We start from the raw sequence: 20183 nt of genomic DNA, 5'->3' as shown, positions 1-20183 counted from the left end.
GAGGGGATATAATAACATTTTACAAATATATTCGGGGCCAGAACAAACCATTATCTGGAAATCTTTTCATAAACAGGGCTATACATAGGACACAACGTCACACATTTAGGCTTGAAGAAAGGAGATTTCATCTAAGGCAAAGAAAAGGTTTTTTAAGAGCAATAAGGATATGGAATTCTTTGCCTGAAGAGGTGGTTTTGTCAGAGTCTATACAGATGTTTAAACTGCATTTGGATAAATACTTGTGTGGCAAAACTAGCCACTTCTGAACTACATTCAGTACAGGTTGTCCGTAGACTGAAGATATAATGTGTAACGTTAAATGTGTATGTATTGTCCTATGGCCGTTCGCATGCTGGCAGCCGTATGCTGCCAGCACACCAAGCATTCATACGACGAAACACGGCTATCCTGGCCGTTCGCCGTACGAATGTGGACTCCCCAGGTAGACCACACATTCCCAGGTCGTGTGGCACCAATTAACCGATTGCAACATTGTTGCAATCGGTAATTAAGGGCTCTCCTAGGTGGCCGTCGTTCGACTACCGACCATGCGGCGGTCGGCCATCTTGGATCCTTTGTCTCTGCAGCGGTGTTCGGTCGTCGAGAGCCTGGAACTGAAAACGGCTACTCGATGATTTGAACACCGCTGGACTTCCAGAGCGTTCGGGAGTCCCGCGTTCGGTACATTATATGTCCCGTACGTATTCGGTACTTTTAAACCCACTTTAATGTTTTACTGTATTATGTGCGGCGTTCGGTCAATTCAGCTGGGATCGGAGCGGTATTCTCACAAAGTGTGCGCTCCGACCCCAGCTATCTACCGAACGTTCAATTATTGCAAAGTACCGAATATTGTGTGAATTCTGTATTTTAATGTCAATTGTCGGTTTTGCTGCACGAGGAGATAATCCACTTAATCGTCCATTGTAGTGGGAGTATCTTTCTCGTGCAGCAAGGCCTGTTGGGAAAGTCACGGTGCATGTTGGGAGAAATCCCCTGGAATTACTGTCTGGAAACCCCTTGCATGGGGAACTGTATAAATATGCTGCTTGTGAATAAACCGAGTTAGTTGACTCCCAAACTGTGTTTCGTCCGGTTATTGGGAGGATTGGGAATATTGCCTTGCCTTCTATTCTGACTGTGGATTTCCTGGATGTACCGACGGATATCGTATGCTGTTACACTGCATTCCGTTACAATTGGTGGCAAGCGACGGGATCCGACCCTTACAGCCGAAAAAGCAGCGTTCGTGGAAACTGGAACGACCGAACAAGGAAAGCAAGGGCAATTCGTATGGAGATTGATTATACCATACTAAAACGACAAACTTTAAAAGAGCTACTGGAAGCCAGGGGTAAGATAGCCAGCAACAAGTCTAAGGCTGTGCTGATCGCTGAACTGATGGAGGGAGACAGAGCCCGCAGCGCTACACCCCCACCAGCCAAGGAAGAGACCCCATTCCAAAAAGAGCTACGAACCAGGTTGGAGTTTTTACCGCAACCAGTACCGCTGGAAATACTGACCGTGATGGTATCGGATGTACAGGATTATCTGATGGCGACCAGCACACCAGCGACACCGCCTAGGGCAGAGTCTGTTACTGCCTCCACCTACGGACAGGTAAAGCCCAAAGTCCCACATCACGCATTCAAAGCGTTTTGTGAAGAAAAGGACGAAATCGATGGGTATTTGCAGGACTTTGAGCGGCTGTGCGATTTGCACGATTTGGAACCCGCAGTATGGGTGCCGCTGCTGGCAGGCAAACTATCGGGTAGGGCAGCTGAAGCCTACCGTGCTGTACCCCGAGAGGACAGTAAGGATTACCCTAAAGTAAAGAGGGCGATCTTGGAGAGGTATGCTATTACCCCAGAGGCATACCGGCGGAAATTCCGGGGCTTGCGCAAGCCTGAGAAAGATTCTCATGCAGAATGGGCGCACAAGCTGGACCAAGCATCACTAGGCTGGATACAGGCCAGCAACGCTACTAACATGGAGGAGTTGAGGCAGTTAATGCTGCTGGAACAGTTTTTTAATGGTTTGTCCCCAGAAGCACAAGAATGGGTGAGAGACCGAAAACCACTCACCCTACCCGAAGCCGCTAAATTGGCGGATCAGCATTTTGATGCCAGGAGGCATCACGGTGCCCAAAATAAGACTCTCCCTCGGATTACCGGGCCACCCAATAATTTTACCCCTACCGGCCCCACCGCACCCCTGCACAGGCCGGCACTGAATACTCCGCCAACCCCCTCCCGATACAACGGCCGGGCTAACATTCAGTGTCACACCTGCAAGCAGTGGGGCCACATTTCTCGAGAGTGCACCCAAAACCGGAGCCGACAAGCTTGGAATCAGGTGCGACAAAATTTGGCACCCAGGGCTGCTGCGCACCATTATCAGGTAGCACCCGCCACCCAAGACGTGCTGAGCGCTCAAATTGAGGAGCCTCTAGGGGTGCTGCACGAAGTAATGTCAGTCCGAGCCACCGACAACCGACAGCATCATCGGCAGCTAGTGACCCTGGAGGGGAAGGAGGTGCAAGGGCTCCGGGATTCGGGAGCCACTTTAACTTTGGTTGCACCACATTTGGTACCAGGCGCAACCCACACTGGCGGCTCCGGGACCGTAGAAGTGGGGCTGATGCAGAATTTACCTGCCGATGTTGTACTGGGGAATGACTTGGGCCAAATGACTTCCGCTTTTATTCCCCAGACTCCGTACCAGGAGGCCCTTCCCGTAACCACCCGGCAACAGGCTCGCACCACGGCTACACCGACGCACTCTGAGGCTCAGGTAAGAGACCATGTTCCCCAACTGACCCCCATGTCCTGGGATACCCCGACTACCTTTGCGACCGAAGTCCAGACCGATCCCACTCTCCAAGTATATAGGGACCGGGCACAAACCGACCAAGCAGGGTTAGAGGGGGAGCGGTTCATCTGGGAGAGAGAGTTGCTATACCGTGTCACGGCAAGAGATGTGGGGGGGTCTGTCACCTTAACTAATAAACAGCTAGTGGTACCCCAGAAGTATAGACAGGAGCTGCTGCGAATTTCTCATGACATCCCCTTGTCAGGACACCTAGGGATGACCCGTACCCGATACCGTTTGACCCATGCCTTCTTCTGGCCCGGGATCTCTCAGGATGTGCACCAATATTGCACCTCCTGCGACGTCTGCCAGCGGGTAGGTAAACGAGGGGATCGCCACAAAGCCAGGCTATGCCCCCTGCCCATCATAGCAGAACCCTTCAGCCGAGTAGCAGTGGATATCGTAGGTCCCCTGCCAAAACCCAGTCCCTCTGGCAAAAGATATATCCTAACTGTAGTGGACTACGCCACCAGATACCCCGAAGCCGTGGCCCTCTCTAATATTCACGCTGAGACCGTAGCCGAGGCGTTAATGAAGGTATTTTCCCGAGTAGGTTTTCCCCAAGAGATAATCTCGGACCGAGGTACCCAATTTACGGCCGAAGTTACCCAACATATGTGGAAAGTGTGTGGCATTAAGCCAATAGTTAATTCCGCCTACCACCCCAGTCCAATGGACTATGTGAGCGGTTCAACGGGACGCTGAAGCAGATGCTTCGGACGTTCGGGGAAACCCACAAGGATTGGGAGAGGTTTCTGCCTCACCTACTCTTTGCCTATAGAGAGGTCCCCCAGGAGTCGACAGGATTCTCCCCATTTGAACTACTGTTTGGGAGGAGGGTGCGAGGACCCTTGAACTTGATTAGGGAACACTGGGAGGGAGAGAGTACCACTAACGAAACCCCTATCGTATCATACGTCCTGGAGTTCAGGGACCGTCTGGAGGCGCTGACTCAGGCTGTACACACCAACCTCCAGGCGGCCCAGCAACGCCAGCGACGCTGGTACGATAGAGGAGCCAGGGACCGCAGCTTTCAGGTGGGACAGAAGGTTTTGATCTTAAAACCCGTCCGCACAGATAAGCTGCAGGCCATCTGGCAAGGCCCATACCAGGTAGTGGAGCAGCGATGCGACACTACCTATGTGATCGGCCCCTGCTCAGGGGTAGGGAAGAGACGCATGCTCCACGTGAACATGCTCAAGCCCTACCATGAGAGGATAGAGGATGTGACGGCAATCTGTGCCTCCTCCTTAGAAGATCAGGAAAATTTACCCTTACCCGACCTACTAGAACCCGAGGAACAGATAGAGCCCTCCCGGGGAGTTCAGCTGGGGGAGCGGCTAAGCCCCCAGGAGCGTGCCCAGGTACAGGCGCTGATTGTAGCAAAGGGGACTACCTTCTCCAATTTACCTGGATACACTCCGCTAGCCACCCACCGAGTGGAGACCCCGGGGCAGCTACCTATGCGCCAGGCTCCACATCGGGTTCCAGAATCCGTCCGTACCCATATGAAAGCCGAACTAGACGAAATGTTGCAGCTAGGGGTTATCGAACCCTCCGATAGCCCCTGGGCATCGCCGGTAGTCCTGGTACCTAAAAAGGATGGCACCACCCGATTCTGTGTTGACTACCGGAGGCTAAATGACAAAACGGTGTCTGATGCCTACCCGATGCCCCGGATAGACGAGCTGTTGGATAAGATGGCACGGGGCCAGTATCTCACTACCATTGACTTGTGTAAGGGATACTGGCAAATTCCCCTAGCCGATGATGCCATCCCCAAGTCGGCGTTTGTCACTCCGTTTGGCCTGTACCAGTTCAAGGTCATGCCTTTTGGAATGAAAAACGCTCCGGCTACCTTTCAGCGGATGGTAGATCGGCTACTGGACGGTTTTCAGGAGTATGCCTGTGCCTATCTAGATGATATAGCCATTTTTAGTCAGACCTGGGAAGACCACATACACCACATAGGGGCGATCCTAGATCGCATTGGGGAGGCTGGGTTAACGCTAAAACCTAGCAAGTGCCACATAGGTATGGCCGAGGTGCAGTATCTGGGCCACCGTGTAGGGTGTGGGCAGCAGAGACCCGAGCCAGCCAAGATTGAGGCCGTAGCCAAGTGGCCTACCCCCAGGACTAAGACCCAGGTGCTGGCGTTCTTAGGGACAGCCGGCTATTACAGAAAATTTGTCCCTGACTATAGCACCCTGGCCAAACCCCTAACCGACCTGACGAAGAAGAACCTTCCCCGACTGGTTGTCTGGGCCCCAGAGTGTGAGCAGGCATTCCAACAACTCAAGACTGCTCTCACTAATGCTCCTGTGTTAACTGCTCCTGATCCAACTAAAAGATTTCTTGTTCACACAGACGCTTCAATGTTTGGATTGGGGGCAGTACTGAGCCAAGTGGGAGCCGATGGCGGAGAACACCCCGTAGCCTATTTAAGCCGCAAATTGCTGCCTCGTGAAGTGAGCTACGCCGCCATCGAGAAAGAATGCCTGGCCGTGGTGTGGGCCCTTAAAAATTTACAGCCATATTTGTACGGACAACCTTTTTCCTTACTCACAGATCACAACCCGTTGGTGTGGCTAAACCGTGTGTCTGGAGACAATGCCAGGCTGCTGCGCTGGAGCTTGGCGCTGCAGCCCTTTGACTTTACTATCCATTACCGGCCAGGAAAACAAAACGGTAACGCTGACGGGTTATCCAGACAGACTGAACTCGAGAAGTGATCTGTGAGTACTCTCCCGGACATCCCCAAGCCGATCCGTTGGGATCAGACTGTGTATGCCGGCTTGGTTCTGGGGGAGCATTGTGGCAAAACTAGCCACTTCTGAACTACATTCAGTACAGGTTGTCCGTAGACTGAAGATATAATGTGTAACGTTAAATGTGTATGTATTGTCCTATGGCCGTTCGCATGCTGGCAGCCGTATGCTGCCAGCACACCAAGCATTCATACGACGAAACACGGCTATCCTGGCCGTTCGCCGTACGAATGTGGACTCCCCAGGTAGACCACACATTCCCAGGTCGTGTGGCACCAATTAACCGATTGCAACATTGTTGCAATCGGTAATTAAGGGCTCTCCTAGGTGGCCGTCGTTCGACTACCGACCATGCGGCGGTCGGCCATCTTGGATCCTTTGTCTCTGCAGCGGTGTTCGGTCGTCGAGAGCCTGGAACGGAAAACGGCTACTCGATGATTTGAACACCGCTGGACTTCCAGAGCGTTCGGGAGTCCCGCGTTCGGTACATTATATGTCCCGTACGTATTCGGTACTTTTAAACCCACTTTAATGTTTTACTGTATTATGTGCGGCGTTCGGTCAATTCAGCTGGGATCGGAGCGGTATTCTCACAAAGTGTGCGCTCCGACCCCAGCTATCTACCGAACGTTCAATTATTGCAAAGTACCGAATATTGTGTGAATTCTGTATTTTAATGTCAATTGTCGGTTTTGCTGCACGAGGAGATAATCCACTTAATCGTCCATTGTAGTGGGAGTATCTTTCTCGTGCAGCAAGGCCTGTTGGGAAAGTCACAGTGCATGTTGGGAGAAATCCCCTGGAATTACTGTCTGGAAACCCCTTGCATGGGGAACTGTATAAATATGCTGCTTGTGAATAAACCGAGTTAGTTGACTCCCAAACTGTGTTTCGTCCGGTTATTGGGAGGATTGGGAATATTGCCTTGCCTTCTATTCTGACTGTGGATTTCCTGGATGTACCGACGGATATCGTATGCTGTTACACTGCATTCCGTTACAACTTGCAAAAACACAATATACAGGGATATCATTTCTAATTAGTGGGGTAATAGCTGCTTGATCCAAGGAGACATCTGACTGCTATTTTGGGGTCAAGAAGGAATTTTTTCCTAGTTTGTTGCAAAATTGGAAGCGCTTCAGACTGGGTTTTTTGCCTTCTTTTGGATCAACAGCAAAAACATTTGTGAGGAAGGCTGAACTTGATGGACGCAAGTCTCTTTTCAGCTATGTAACTATGTAACTATGTAACTATGTAAGGCAGTGGTTACTGGCTGTGCAATTCTTCAACAACAATATAATTTTTAGCCCAAATAAACTGATTTTATTAGTGGAAGAACAATGGAACAAGCAAAACTGTTGAAGCAGTTAGCAATACTACTGAATAAAAAAAAGGCCACTAGCCTAGAAGTGATGAATATTTAGATCATTATGCAGCAGGGAGTTCCATTTTAGATTGTAATTCTAGAATCTTTCAACTTTTGAATGGGCTATGAGCTATGAGCTAGTTGGTGCTTAGTCTTGTTATTGTTAATGTTAGTTATTAGCTTAAATATTCCACATAATAGTGACAGTAGTAATTTTAATTATGATGTTTACTATCATAATTCTCATTGTTACCCTGCATGATCTCTTATTTAATGTATTTTGTAATTGTGTTCTATATCTGGGCATTCATCATAATAATAATAATCTACATAATGCATGCATAACGCTATATAGATGGCAATTATATAATGCGCATTTAAATATTCGGAGAAACATTTATTGCTCTATAATTGTTAGTTCTTCATAACAATAAGAAATCAAATTTATGACTAACTTTGCTTGCATGGAAGCAACACAATGTTTCATGCATGAAAAGAAACCTATAATTCGAGATGTTCCATCATTTAATTAGGTTCCTGATTCAGATGACATTGACTTAGCTATTTGACTTAGTAGAGACAAACATCCCATGCCAGACGGCGAGGGAGCAAAGTACTTACTGTGCTCTTGCAGCACAGCTCCCTTGCACGTCCTTCAGGGTCCACTGGCAGCCTCAATGTGACGCGTACAGGATATGACGTCATTGCACAAAAGGAATTAGCTTATTGGTCAAGATTCCTGTCATCATTCACGTAATTTTCCCTCCCTCTCTCTTGTGTTGCCACTTTTCAGAAATCCAAATCACTTCAGTACTTGGACACTTCGGAGCTTTGGCACTTCTGAACTACCGAACTTCGTCACTTTGGAACTTTGATGCTTCGGCACTTTGGACATTCGTAAGCATCCAAATGTCCGATTGGCATGAAAAATGTACGAATGTACATTCAGAACAAAACGAATCGCACATGTCTAGCAGCTACCATATCTGCTGTATCTTGTCTTCTCTAACATGCAAACCTGTATGTCACTTTAGAGCAAAGCAGGACTGATGCAGGACCACGAACACTAGCTGATAGTGCTCAGCCGATGCTCTCAGCAAATGACTGATTTCCTGCTTTGCTCTAAAGTGACATTTGGCGTCTCCTGTTGGAGAATAGCAGATATGACAGATGTGACCAGGTAAGTTGTCAAACTGTGCTAAGAAAATCAGGCTGCAGTGGTTAAGGTATCTGAAGTGTTCCTTTAATAAGGAAGAGAGGAAAACTCTCGAAAACATGTCTTTGAAATATTATGTTAGTCCAATAAAAAAGGTATCATTGCATACTGCTATACTGGTATTTTGGCATCTTAAAAACTTCTACAAAGAGCTCCTACTCTGAAGTTTATTTGGTGTTTGGTATAGTTATAATAAAACATCATATGGTATTATGTATACCATTATGTATACCATAATTAGTCATACAACTGAAATGGAAGTTGTGGGATTTTGGACAATTCTTCATAAAAAGATGCCTCATGCTCCCTGAGGAAAGAAGGTTGTGGACATTTAGTTAGCACTTTGTATGTCACAACTTCATGTAACATTTTTATGATGTTTATGTCTGATAATGGGGAGCTGTGGAAGACATTTGATTTAATCTGTTGTTTATAAAAATCACTTGCTTATTTAGAGATTTTTTTTGGAATAATCATCCTGAGGCAGTGGTAGAATGTTTGGACTTTGGGGTTAACATGGCCTCATATTTCATAAACCTTTTATGGATGCGTGGAGCTATTATTGAACTTATCGACTCCTGCAAGATGAGTGTCCATTCCATTATAAATCTACTCCCGTGGTTAACTTTTGAAAACAGACACTATGTGAATGATGTCTCATTAGATCATATTATTGATTTAGCCCATTGCTAAAAGGGTCCAGGTTTGTGTTTTGTTTTGGCCCTGGAAAACAATTTAGTTATTGACAGCTTTACGATAACTTGTTGCTTTGTGAAGCTCACGATCAACAGTTTCTGTTAAATCAATGTCACGTGGGGATTCAATTGCCTGTTTTGAAATTATATTCTTTTTGTATTTTTGCAACTGCATTATAGGTATTGATTTTTGTACCTAATCTATTAAGTGAGTTTATGTTTTCCCTCTCGTATCTCATTAAAGTTTACCAAATAAGGAGTGCAATGGAGAGTCTATTTTCCAATCATGTCCTGCAGGCCTTGTTTTTTAATTTCTGTTTAGTGTTTTCATTGGCTTATTGTTTATCGGTTTAATTCTTTGCCCTAAAGTCTCTTCTATCAATAGTGATGTCGCGAACATAACATTTTCCGTTCGCGAACGGCGAACGCGAACTTCCGCAAATGTTCGCAAACGGGCGAACCGGGCGAACCGCCATAGACTTCAATAGGCAGTCGAATTTTAAAACCCACAGGGACTCTTTCTGGCCACAATAGTGATGGAAACGTTTTTTCAAGGGGACTAACACCTGGACTGTGGCATGTCGGAGGGGGATCCATGGCAAAACTCCCATTGAAAATTACATAGTTGATGCACACCTTTCCAAACGTCCTATCCCATTAAAAGCATATTAAAGCATATTTAATAAAACAGGTAGACCCCCTACTTCATCCAGGTTACCGATCGATGGTTCGATATTCTGAGCCCTCTCTGATTTACTGTACACGACTATTCGATATTCCCACAAATTTTATATAGCATTTTATGTTTGTTTGAGACCACCTTAAAGATATTGGATATCGCTAAAAATCAGGATCACTATATACTTTCTCTACAAACCTCTAAAACGAACCAAACTACTCATCCATCCGCTATACCACTTTATCCCACCTAGATCTAGTGCCCAGTTAAAATACTTGACTCTTACTTACCCACACTCAGTCATGCCACACACATTTCACCACTACTCTCACTGAATCCCTCTGACTATGGCTAAATTCATCTTCTACATCAGAACACTACTCCTAAGATTGGGTTGTATCCATGTCTCGGGTCTTTTACTTAGAATAGGGGCAGCTTCAGTCTCCTTCAACACTGACACTCCAGTGCATATTATTAAAAGATTGGGCAGATGGAAATCCTCAGTCTACAACCGATATATTCCTCATCCCGAGAAAGAAATGAGGAAAGCTTTTAAAAGTTTGGCTTTGTAAATTTGATGCAATACGTGTGTTTTTCTTTGCATGAACCCGATTTACATATATTACTAATATGTTTCTGAACATATATATTATATTATTCACTCACTCACTCTCTGGGCCGGCCTAAGACATCATGCTGCCTAGGTCCAACGATAAATGACTATGGGGGGCAATGTATAATAAACACAGGTTACTGGCTATGGGGGGATAATGTATAATAAACACAGGTTACTGGCTATGGGGGGGGGATACGGTATAATAAACACAGGTTACTGGCTATGGGAGGGATAATGTATAATAAACACAGGTTACTGGCTATGGGAGGATAATGTATAATAAGCACAGGTTATGGGGGGATAATGTATAATAAACACAGGTTACTGGATATGGGAGGATAATGTATAATAAACACAGGTTACTGGCTATAGGGGGGGGGTTAATGTATAATAAACACAGGTTATTGGCTATGGGAGGGATAATGTATAATAAACACAGGTTACTGGCTATGGGAAGATAATGTATAATAAGCACAGGTCATGGGGGGATAATGTATAATAAACACAGGTTACTGGATATGGGAGGATAATGTATAATAAACACAGGCTACTGGTTATGGGGGGGGATAATGTACAATAAACACAGGTTACTGGCTATAGGAGGGATAATGTATAATAAACACAGGTTACTGGCTATGGGAGGATAATGTATATTAAACACAGGTTACTGGCTATTGGGGGGATAATGTATAATAAGCGCAGGTTACTGGCTATGGGAGGATAATGTATAATAAACACAGGTTACTGCTATGGGAGGGATACTGTATAATTAACACAGGTTACTGGCTATGGGGGGATAATGTATAATAAACATGTTATGGTACTTTTTGAAAGTAAACCAAAATGTTCAAATGTCTATCTGTTCCTGTCCAAATCAATAAAATTAAATTGCGTATATACGCTGAAGTAATTAAGTCTGACACACGAGGTTCAGGTTAAAATAACTTCGAGAAAGTTTATTGGCAAGTGAAGAAAAAGCGGGCGCGCAGGCCCTTTTAAGAGGCATTTTGCGTCATCATTGATTATTAGAATATCAGCAAATAAACATCATCAATTGGATTAATTGTTAAGTGACGGGGTTAGTGTCTTACCTATTGGTTCGTAAAATTAAGAGGTTAGTCCCGTGCCCACCCATCAGAGGTGGGATTATTCTGGACACGGGTGGGGGACAAGGGGGTCCTAAGCGTCATTTTACACGGTCAATGATATCAGGCTTTATGTCCAGGTGCAAGGTCTCTTATGAATAGAACATTTCATTACTACTGTGTTCTGTGGCCTTCAAACTGTACTATCTTACAAGCTCTAAGGAGTAGCCAGCAAGTCTTAAGGAGTAGCCAGCACCTCCTGGTACTTGTCCTTGAAGGAAACACAGTCTTTGTCTACTGTATTAATTGGGTTGAGAAGTTCAGTCACGTAATGTAGTTTTAAAATGAACAAGTTAAGTCATGAGGACAAAATGGAGGATTGAAGAAGTCAGGTTAGGAGGACAAAATGGAGGACGAAGTCACAGTATAAAGTTAAAATGGAGTTAGTACAATAATTCAATACAAGTACAATAAAGATTTTTAATAATTCCACATCAGTCCCCCCTATGAAATGTTAGATTCTAAGAGATAAAACTTTATTATGTTAGTATCAGAAGACGTGTTAACCCAAAGGCACAGAAACCCCGTGGCCGCTAGCTAGATGTTAATGCAAAGTGCAAGGCTGTCCCTAGATCTGACCCTAATAGGCTAACCATCCGTCAGTATGGCTCTCGAACGCTTCACACCCAAGGGTATCCCATGGCAGCTAACCCACCACTTCTCCACATGGGGCCTTTACCATTCACTGACAGATGCTGTCCCTAATCTAGTCCCTTCCTAGAATTCCTGCACTTTATCAACAAAGGGGATAATTTGCAGCGGTAGACAGGGTGAGTTGATGTCTTGGAATTCTTGGTCATCAACTTCGAGATGGGTCAAAGTGGGTGTTGCTTGGTCAACAGTCTTCATGAGGGATTTTCTCAGACATGGGAGGACACAACAAAAGAGAAGAGCAAAGATAAAAAGAAAAATTAGTATAGCCATACCAATCTGCATTAAAGCCTTTTGCCATCCTGTCATCCAACCAAACCATCTTTCCCAGGGATCTTTTATCCCAGAATTCCTTTTTAACTCTTCAGACAAGTCATTTAATTTTTCTATAGCTAGTGTGACTTTACCATTAGGGCCTGTGTTTTCTGGGATGTAGGTACAACATGTCATAGTGTCGGGCAAAATCTTACAAACCCCTCCTTTTTCGGCTAAGATCATATCTAGGGCCATCCTATTCTGAAAAGTCATTTGGGATGTGGCCTGTAACTGTTCGGCCAACCCCTGGAGGGCGTCTCTGGTGTAATTGACAAAACGCTGTTGATTATAATAAATGTAATTTATCCAATTTAGATTCTTGTTTGCGGTAACTATGGTAAAAATTGATTCAAATCCTGCAGCAACTTCATCCCTAGCTTTAAACTCAGTGGGCACCCCCCTGGGCACTCCAATGGCATCAATATATACATGAGGATCAAAACTTCCTTTCACTGGGGCGTCACGTTTAACCTTAGTGTGGCTGAACTCATGGGTGTTGAGGTGTGTGTCAGAAATAATATGTATAGGCATAATGGCCTTAGTCAAAGTACACTCTCCCCACCATTCCGTGTCCATTCTGGATCTCAGCTGTAAATCCCCACACAACCAGTAAATGTCTCCTAGTGACCTAGTATGGTGTTGCAGCAAGCGTACAGGAACAGTTCTGTATGTAGCACAATAACCCTTGGAAAAGTTACCCACAAATTTACCAATACCATCGTACATGGCATAGCAAGTGTAATTACCTTTATATACGGTAATACCATCAGGGGGTTTGACGTCTTTGGCTAGAAGAGGATACTCCTTTGTCCATGCAATACATATGGACCTGTTAAAATTATAGTGATAGGCAAAAAGGCTTAAAACACATTCTTCTATATCTACGGGTAGGATTAAAGGTACGGTACCCAGGTGAGGCCGGGCACCTCCACACACATAACATGCGGTTCTATTATGCTTATTAGCATTATATTTCATCCATTCTAACCATAAATTTACATCATTAAAACCTGTTTCAGCGGCCATGGTATCTTCAAAAGTGGGGTTAGCAATGGCCATCATGTCCTGAAAGGTCTGGATATGGGGTTTTAATGGGTTAGGGACCATATGGGTGGCCCCTTGCCACTCAGAAGAGTTGCACATATCTTTGAGGTAGAAATGCCCTAATTTCTGGTAGGAACCCCTTTTCCAGTACATTCCCATCACATACTGGTCTGCATCTGTTGGGCTTGGGTGCTCAATGTTAAGGATTAATTTCATTGGTGTGCTCCCCCCAGGCTTTCTTAAAGTCATTCTCTGGAGAAGCGATCTACCACGATCATCTACTTTAGCTACGGCACTTTTTGGTTTGTAACCCCAGGCAGGCCCGGCATTCCACCCCGCCGCCCCCCAATGGTCACAATTGTGCCCCCATTGCTTGTCAACTACACAAACATATGGGTCTTTCGAATGAGGGATATCTCTATAGATGCTCTGGATTTGTGGTGTGGGAAATGGGCATTCTACAATATCACAGTAGTCAAAGGTATAAGTAGCCACCTGGGTGCATGATGAATTATACCAGAAGGTGTACCCACTAATGTCTTTGGTAATGGCTACTTGCTGGGCCTTCATAAGGCTAATTAAGGAGAAGATGTACCAGAGATACATGTTTGTGCGATATTCGCCTCCTCTGGGGCAGGAGATTTCTTGCAGTGGGAAGCGTGGATCCAATTTGGCCTACCGGCCAATTTGACGGAGGTTGCGGTAATCAGGAGAACTTGGAATGGACCGTCAAATCTCGGTTCTAGGGTATTTTTCCGCACAAACTTCTTAACCAGGACCCAATCTCCGGGGAGTAGGTTATGGGAACCTGTATCCAATTCGGGATCTGGAATTGAAGAGAAAACTTGGGCATGTATTTTGTTTAGGACATTTGCAAGTTCAGTTACATAGTCTACTAAAACATCTGATTGGAGTTGCAACTGCTGCGGATAATAACAACCTAGTCTGGGTGCTGTCCCAAATAGAACCTCATATGGGGACAGTGAATGCTTCCCTCTAGGTGTGTGCCTAACACTAAATAGAGCTATTGGTAGGCTTTCTGGCCAGGGCATCTTTGTTTCTTGTGACATTTTTAACATTCTGGTTTTTAGAGTGCCATTCATGCGCTCCACTTTACCACTACTTTGTGGGTGGTAAGGGGTATGGAAGGCTAGAGTCACCCCTAGAGCAGTCCAAATTTCTTTAGTCACAGTTGCTGTAAAGGCTGGGCCTTGATCACTCTCAATGACTTCTGGGAGTCCGAATCTGCATACAATATCTGTAATTAGGCGCTTTGCGGTTGTCTTTGCAGTGATATTGGCCACTGGGTAGGCTTCTGGCCAGCCTGAGAACATGTCCACTATTACTAGTGCATATTCATGGGGCCCACTCTTGGGCATTTGGATGTGGTCAATTTGAATTCGTTGGAAGGGGTACATGGGCTTTGCCAGGTTCTTTGCAGGCACCTTGACTGGTCTTCCCGGGTTGCATTTTGCACAAATAACACAGGCTTTGCAGAAGTTGCTTATCAATGTTGTGATTCCGGGTGCTTCATAATACTTCTGTATGAGGGCGGCCATCAGTTCTTTTGACAGGTGTGCAGGCCCATGTGCCCATTGGACCACTGCTGGGTATAAATTTCTGGGAAGACAAAATTTGAAGTTGTTGTAATATATTCCGTCCTTTTGGACAGCTCCTTTCTTTTTCCATTTCTGGATTTCCTCAGGAGTGACTGCAGCTTGTTGTTCTTGTAAAATTCGCAAATCAGTAGGAAGAGTTTGCAAAGCAAAAATAGGGACTTCTTCTTCTTCTTGTCCGGACACTTCTTCATCCACTTCCTGCAGATCCCTGGCCGCTAACTTAGCAGCTTGATCAGCCAAATGGTTGCCCCTTGCTTCATCTGTATCTAATTTCCCGTGGGCCTTAATTTTCAAAACGGCCACTTCTTTGGGGAGTAGGAGGGCATCCATTAGCTCCTTGATTGCAGTGCTGTGTTTGACTGGTGTACCGGCGGTGGTAAGAAATCCTCTAGTCTTCCAAATTAGGCCGAAGTCATGTGCCACACCCAGAGCATATCTTGAATCTGTATAGATGTTGGCACGTTTTCCTTCGGAAATTTTGCATGCTGAAGTCAGAGCCTGTAATTCAGCTTCTTGCGCAGACATTGCTGGCGGTAAGGATGATGATTTAATGACTTCATCTGTTGTGGTTACGGCATATCCTGTGTGATATGTTCCTCCTTCATCGGCATATCTCGATCCGTCCACAAACAGGGTAAAATCCGGATCTGGTAATGGGTTCTCATGCACAGTTGGTAAGTGCACTGTTTCCATTTTCATCTGTTCAAAACAGTCATGAGGTGTTTCTGGGTCATAATCATTCTTTATGACCAGATCTTGGAATTCCTTTTCCAGGAAATGGCGTGGCCATGCTTCTAGAAGGTCAGTTGTTGGGTATTTGACAATACCATTTTCCTGTAGCTGTTCTTCATTCATGGTGGCCCATAGTTTTGCCATGGGCCCAAGATCATTCCATGACCTTGTCTTCAACTTGGTAACAGGAATATGTGGGATAGCAGTATCCCAATGACGGTAAAGGTAGTTAAGTTGTTGAGGTAGCTGGATCAAGACCATGCTATTGCCTTCAGAGTCACAATAGAAGTCTTGTGCAGTGAGCTTTACATCGGTCCGGTGGTAAAGCTCATCTTCATAGCAAGGTTCAGGAGTAATGTTCGGTTTGTACCACATGGTGCAGAAGGCGTGATCTGGGCCTTCACAGAGAGGTTTTTCGCCTTCATAAAATGTCAAATGTGGATGCATGACTTTCTTGATACATCCACAGAGCAGGTGAATGTAGGTTTCATCCGTGATAAATCCATAATAGATACCCCCCTCAGGGAGTGGAAGAAGAGTGGACGGATTAAGCACTTGACATCTTTGTATGGAAATGTTGTCAGGCAAAAGAAGATGACACTGTAAGCGCAGATGTCTGGCTGGAGACACGTGCTTGAGCTGGACTTGGTTGATGATGGCAGAAATGTCATGAGGGGCCAAAACAACCAGAGGGTGGCCAAGGACCAGGTCTGAGGTTCTTTCTATGAGTTCTCTCGCAGCAAAAACAGCCCTGAGACAGGAAGGAGTCCCTCTGGCCACAATGTCCAGTTGACATGAGAAATATCCAATAGGCCTCTGGCGGCCTCTTGAGTCATTAGTTTGGGTGAGGACTCCTGTAGCATGGCCTTGTCTTTCAGAGACGAATAATTTGAAAGGTTTGGAGTAGTCAGGTAGGCCCAAGGCAGGAGCTGAAGCAATGGCACGTTTTAAAGCATCGAAATTGTCCAGGGCGTCATTGGTCAGACAAAACGGGTCAGACTTAAGAGCGTCATAGAGAGGTTGCATAAGCAGAGAGGCTTCTGGGATCCATGCTCTGCAGTAGGAAATGAGGCCTAGGAAGGCATGAAGAGACTTTGAAGTCCTTGGAGGTGGAATGTCCAGAACAGCTCTTACCCGGTCCCGAGTAAGATGTCTGGTACCTTGAGATAGGCAATGTCCAAGGAAGATCACTGAAGATTGACAGAATTGTAGCTTGATGAGTGAAGCTTTGCATCCCTGTTCTGCCAAATAGGAAAGAAGACTGATTGAACACCTTTCAGTAGTGGGAATATCATCTCCACACAGCAGTAGATCATGCACATACTGAAGCAGGACAACTTCTGGGTGCTCAGCTTGCCATGGGTCAAGGATGGTGCCCATGGCCTTAGCAAATTGACTTGGAGAATTTTGTGCCCCTTGGGGCATGACAGTCCAGGTATACTGTTGCATTTCATGAGTGAAAGCAAACAGGTATTGACAGGATGGGTCCAGTGGGACACTGAAAAAGGCATTGGCCAGGTCAATAACTGTGAAGAATTTTGCAGATGGTGGGACTCCAGAGAGCAGAGTATGAGGATTTGGTACAAGAGGGGTGTCCAGGACGGTAGCTTCATTAACAGCACGGAGATCCTGAACCATCCTGTACTTCTCTGGCTCACCCTTTGGAGTTTTCTTTTTCACAGGAAATAACGGGGTGTTGCATTCAGATTTACATTTGACAAGGGCACCCTTCCCCAAGAGTGCCTTGATGTGGACAGAAATTGCAGCAGACTGTGCTGGTTTTAATGGATATTGTGGTTTTCTTGGTAACTTAGCTCCTGAAATAAGCTTTACCACCACAGGGGGAACATTTAGGTGACCTATGTCCTCTGGGCCTGAGGACCATAACTTAGCGGGCACCTGTGTTTTTAATTCCTCTGGGAAATTGGACCTTAATTCTGCTGCCTCCTCACGGGGCTTTTCTAAATGCAGCATCAGAGGCAAAGAGCATAGGGCTGAAGTGTCTGATACAGACAGAGGTGTAAACATTTCTACCTGCCCATCCGGGGTAAAGGTGATGGATGCTTGCAGGCGTGAGAGAACATCAGCACCTAACAGGTTAATGGGGCATGTGGAGGATACTACAAAGCGAGCAAGCAGGCTAGAGCCAACTCGTAGTGGAGTTGTTAAAGGGCTACGTCTTGGCTGGCCATCCACTCCAACACAAGAGACATCAATACTGGACAGGAAGGATGGGTCTGGCAGGTCTTGTTCTCGTAGAACACTACGGGCTGCACCTGTGTCAACTAGAAATGTAGTAGGATGGTCTTCAATGGGCAAAGTCACTGTGGCAAGTGGCCCTCCCTTATCCCCTGTAGACGCTGCCATTACAGGGGTTACAGACACAGGCTTGCCAGTTTCCTAATCATCTGGTTCTTCAATAATTGGAATCTTTTTCTCGGTCTTGGGGCCTGGGGCAGGTTTAGAGAACTTTCTGGGTGCCCCAGGTTCCTTTTTAGGTTCCGGACAATCACTTCTGTAGTGTCCCTGAGCCCCACAATTAAAACAAGTTACATCCTCTAATTTGACACCCTTGGTGCCAGAGGTGATGGGGGTAGCGCGGGCCACCATGAGTGGAGCTGGATTGGGTCTTCTTGGGGTCTGAACAGATTCCAGACCTCTAGCAACTAAAAGCAGGGTATCCAAGGGAACAACCTTGTATTCAGGACGTGCAGCAATGATTCCCTTGCGTATAGAGTCTTTAACACCTTGGACAAACGCACCTGACAGCATTTGTGAATGAATCTTATCTGTAAGATCAAACCCCAAATCTGTGAACATTTGATACAGTCTTGCATGAAACCTTTCCACTGATTCTCCTTTATCTTGAATAACATCAGTAAGGCCAGCAGCCTGATCCGCAAGTTTGTCCTTAGCCCATTCTCTTAATTGGGTGCAAAAAGTTACTCCAGAGGGGTAATCAACATCACTGCTGAGCAGATCTGTACTGAGGTGTCGGGCCATACTTGGCCAATATGCATCCCCTGCTTTGATAGCACAAATGCTCAGCAAATCACGCCATGCGGCGGAATAAGTCTTTTGAATTTGAACTATCCCTCGGTAGAAGGGCATAGGCTGTTTTTCTGGGTCAGGGAGTGATTTCATTAGAGCACTAGCTTGAGTGGGATTGAAAGCAACATATTTAGGAGGGGCCTGTTCTCCCCGACCCTTGTGGCCAAAGGGGTCATCGATAGAACGATGAGTTGGGGCTCCCGCGGCAAGCTCCGATGAGACATGGGACACCCTGTCCATCTCGTCATCATCGAATTCTATGATATTGGCTCTTTTGCGCGGTGCAGGGCCCGCATGAGGTGAAAGGATCGGTGGTTGGGAACGAGCCCCGGATGCAGGGGTGGCTAGCGAGTCATAACCTGGGGATAGGTAGTCACCGGGAATTACCGGCATCAGGGCCGAACTGGGGGCCGCCATATTGGTGGCCGGAAAAGGTGTTACATTAGGGTTAAGGGAAGGAGTGGCGGCCATGTTAGATGTGGGCACACCCGGAGCAACCTGTGCCGGACTGGGCATAACCGGAACCTGGGGAGTGGCTTGGGGAAGGGGTAGTGGATATCCGGGATAGGGCAGGGCCATGGGATATGGGAAGGGGTAGGGCCAGGCTGGGGAGGGAAAGGATGTGGGGTATTGGACTGGGGCGGAGATGGGAGGGGACGGAGAGGGATTGGTAGGGGTGGGAGTAGAGGGAGGAGCCGGGGTGAGGGTGGAAGAGGTGGTTGGCTGGGCGGATGCAGAGGGGAGGGGATCATTAATGGAGAGGGATTGTAGGGAAGGGATGGCAGATGAAATGGTAGGGGAAGGTATAGCAGGTAGCGTAGGGATGGATGAGGATGATGGGAATGTCAAGGATGGGGAAGGGGAAAAGAAAGATCCATCAGAATTCAGGACCGGGCAGACAGGGGAGGTAATGGGATGAGTGTTAGGAGGATTGGGAGTGGGGAACATAGTCGGCTGGCTATCACTTATGGCTGACTGAACCTTGGGGATAGACATTCCCTGGGCGCCGGTTTTGGGCGCTGGCTGAGGGTAGACCCCAGCAACACAATTATTATGATACACAAACAATTTCACACCTTTGTGATTTATCTCTTCCTCAACCCAACCTTCTAGCTGAATAGCCTTCGCTACTCTATACCATGCTTCAGCAGTCTTTAATAAACCATTATCTGTAAGTTTGCCTTTCTTTTCTGTCAGTAACCTACGCCAACTTTCTGGTTGCAATCTTCCACATGTCGGTACAGCAATTCTACATACTTTCGCAATCTTTTCAACACCTTTAACCATTTCCTCACCCTCTCTGTCTTCGACTAAATCACATGCTAACCAGCCCTTACTGGGCTTGCTTAAATCCTGTCCCATAATCCCTTTACCCCTATACCAGCGTCCTAGATATAGGGAGAGAGAAGGAA

This window comes from Pelobates fuscus, chromosome 3 (genome assembly GCF_036172605.1).
Source record: "Pelobates fuscus isolate aPelFus1 chromosome 3, aPelFus1.pri, whole genome shotgun sequence".
Taxonomy (NCBI): Eukaryota; Metazoa; Chordata; class Amphibia; order Anura; family Pelobatidae; genus Pelobates; species Pelobates fuscus.
The sequence above is the reverse complement of the archived record's forward strand: the minus strand, read 5'-3'. Positions refer to the sequence as shown.